We start from the raw sequence: 3,342 nt of genomic DNA, 5'->3' as shown, positions 1-3,342 counted from the left end.
CTCTCTGTCTCTCTGCTAGTGTCTCTGACCTTCATATGCCTCTGCCTCTGGGTTCCTGCAACCCTAGAGGATCTGAATGCACTAGGGACCTTCCCCATGCACAACATAGGCATAGACACAGTGCTGTAATGAGCTGAAACAAGGCTCAAATGTTTGCTTACATTCTCAAAGGCCCCCTTCTGAGACTCTGGTGTGCACTACAGAGGAAATACAAAAGAAATAATTGTTTTTATTCTTTCCAACTATTGTTTTAGTACCATCGAAATTCACAGAAATAAAACAATCTATACCCTTGGGCTTTTGCAGCAGGTTAGATTCATCTCTCATAGGGAAATACCAACACAAAATGAAATAGAAATGGCTATTGAAGAAAGATATTTTTCAAAAGACTAAAAAAGTTTACTTGTTAAGAAAGACATCACTTTGGTTAAACTATCCATTTCTCAGCTCCCTCCTTGTTTGGGATCCATGTTTGCCATAGAGAAGGAGCCCCCTGTGGAAGAAGAGCTCAGGCAGAAGCACAGGTAGAGGGAACACTGGCTCTGAACACAATGGGTGCTCCTCTCCACACAACCTTTCAGAGCTCCTCCAACCTCCCGGTGCTGGTAGTCGTGCTCAGCCTGTACTTACTTCTCGGTCTGCTGGTTATTTGTGTTAATCAACAGCAGAGTTGCTAACGGATGCAAAGAGGACAGCATCCACTGTTAGAGTCCCCACCCTCTGCATATATTTCAGTTAGGTTTTCTCTCGAATGTTAAAGGAAGGAACAAATTTTCCTTAAATCTGTGGAGGAACTGAACCCTGAAATTACTCAAATGCTTGTTTCTGCCAGAGATTTAAAGTTGACAGAAGAATCAGTTTTATCCCTTTTGTTGAGGTCAGTGACACATTAATTTGCTACTTTATTCACTCAATGTCCACTTCAAATATATTTTAAGAAAAATAAATAATGCACTGTATACATGGTTAGAATTCTTCATAAGAAAATATTTTTTTCTTCCTCTCCTTTTCCTGGTTCTCTCTCCCTCTCTTCTTTCTCAAACCCCCATGACTGGAGGGAGAAAATAAACTCCTTGTATTCTATCCAGTAGATTTTCTCTAGGACACTTATTATTCCCTTCACCGTAGAATTCTGGGTAAATTTTGTATTCCCCGACTGGATTTTCCTACAGTATCTTGCTGTCTATTGAGTCCATCCCGGTTTAGCTTTAGGCTAATCTTTTCTCACTCTCTGTGCTTTAATCATGTCAGATTGCTCGGCACACCCCAAACCGCTCGCTTTCCCCATCTCCCCTGCCTCTGTTTGTGGTGCTTCCTTCCTTTGCTGGGAATGGCCCCTGTGTCTTCTCTCCCTTCTGCTTCCCACAACTAGATTCTTTCTTCAGGGCCTGATTCATACCCCCAGAAGCTTTGTTCATGGTCTTTTCTCCAGTCTTGCCCTATCTAATTTTAGTACATTCTTCAAAAAATTTTTTTATATATTTTTAAAAAATATATTTTATTAATTTCAGAGAGGGCGAGGGAGAGAGATATAGAAACATCAATGATGAGAATCGTTGATTGACTGCCTCCTGCCCACCTCACACTGGGGATCAAGACAGCAACTTGGGCTTGTGCCCTGACCAGGAACCTAACTATGACCTCCTGTTTCATAGATCGATGCTCAACCACTGAGCCATGCTGGCCAGGCAACATCTTAGTACATTCTTAAAACATTTACCACTCAGCCAGTGTTTGGATTAATCACATATTTTTTATAAGTATACCCTACAATAAAATTGTAGTCTCTTATTGATAATGATTCTATAGTATGTAGCATGATGCCTTGCACATAACAGATGCCTAAAATGTATTTATTGTTGCCATTTGCTGACTTATTTCAAGACATTTAGATTCATAAAGTGTGTGCTATTGATATTTTCAAAGTTATAACCATTTGAAGAAATACTATGATTGAAGTGGCTTCTAGGATGTCTGTGACACCGATTCTGAACCAGAATATGTTGGAATTAATGAGTCTGAAGTAAAGAGGGGTGCAGCCTTGACTCTGATAATCTGTTTGAATTACTAAATTTCTGACACCAGAAAATACACATCAATAATTTAGGCAAATAAGAGAGGAATGGCTAACCCAACTGATAGGTTAATTAAATAAATTGGATTATGTTACTATCAAGTACATACAACTACTAAATCAAGGTATATAAACTTCTGACAACTAAAGTATTTTAGTAACTTTCTGCTATAAAGACAGTTATTTATAAGGAGTATATTTTTTATGTGAAAAGGAGTGCTTATTGAGTACTTTAAAGAAGTTTGTTATCATAAATATGTGAAATAAGACTCTAACATTTGCTTATATAGAAATTGTTTTGATACCCTTTTCCATAGTTGAATTATAAGTAAATTTATCCCAAGTCATAAATTCCAAATTAATAGCACGTGAATTAATGAAGATTTTGCCAAGAGCACTTCAGAGTGCTCCCACACCCTGAAATCAAGTCACACGTCATAACTCAAAATCAGCAACACTCACTTTTGAAAATGTTTCCACTGAAGAAGGAATAAATATGCTATTCTATTGAATGACTAATTATTGCCTTAAGTAAAAGAGCTATGCTGTTCTAAAATACTGGAGACTATGTTTATAAAAATAACTATTTATTGGCCCATGGTGCCATTATTTCTGCTTTGGGTAGAGTAAATTGAAGGGCTCACCTAATGAGTTTTGCACAGGTTTGATGTGCATAAATTTTAACTCTTGTATTATCTAAGCCTCAAAGTTTCTTACTTTAAAATCTTGTTTATTGTCAGCAAAATGTGACTTCTTTGCTTCAAAATAAACAGGCTATAAAAAGTCCCATAAGTCATCTTGCAATTTAGAAAACTCTTACCAAACAAAAATCTTAATGGGTTCAGTGTCCATGGTGCAGAAACATACGGATTAAATTTCCCTTAAAATACACATGAGCTTGAGAGTGAAGGGTGAACGTGGTGGGCCAGTTGCACTTGAGGTTTTGTGGGAGCCAAGACCTTCGGAAAGGCGCTCAAAATGCTTTTCTATATCCTCACATTCAACCAGGTTTTCCAATTTGGTGGGAGCTCCTTATAAAGGAGGATTCATGTATGTAGCTTGAAATGCTCCCCTGTTGGTTGCACAAGTATATCCTCACATTCAACCAGGTTTTCCAATTTGGCGGGAGCTCCTTATAATTACAAAGGATCCATGTATGTAGCTTGAAATGCTCCCCTGTTTGTTGCACAAGCTTTTGTAAAGACCAAGGGCATATGGCACATTCTGTAATGAAGATAACTTGCTTTCTTTTAATAAAGCCAGCACTG

This window comes from Myotis davidii, unplaced genomic scaffold (assembly GCF_000327345.1).
Source record: "Myotis davidii unplaced genomic scaffold, ASM32734v1 scaffold143, whole genome shotgun sequence".
Taxonomy (NCBI): Eukaryota; Metazoa; Chordata; class Mammalia; order Chiroptera; family Vespertilionidae; genus Myotis; species Myotis davidii.
The sequence above is the reverse complement of the archived record's forward strand: the minus strand, read 5'-3'. Positions refer to the sequence as shown.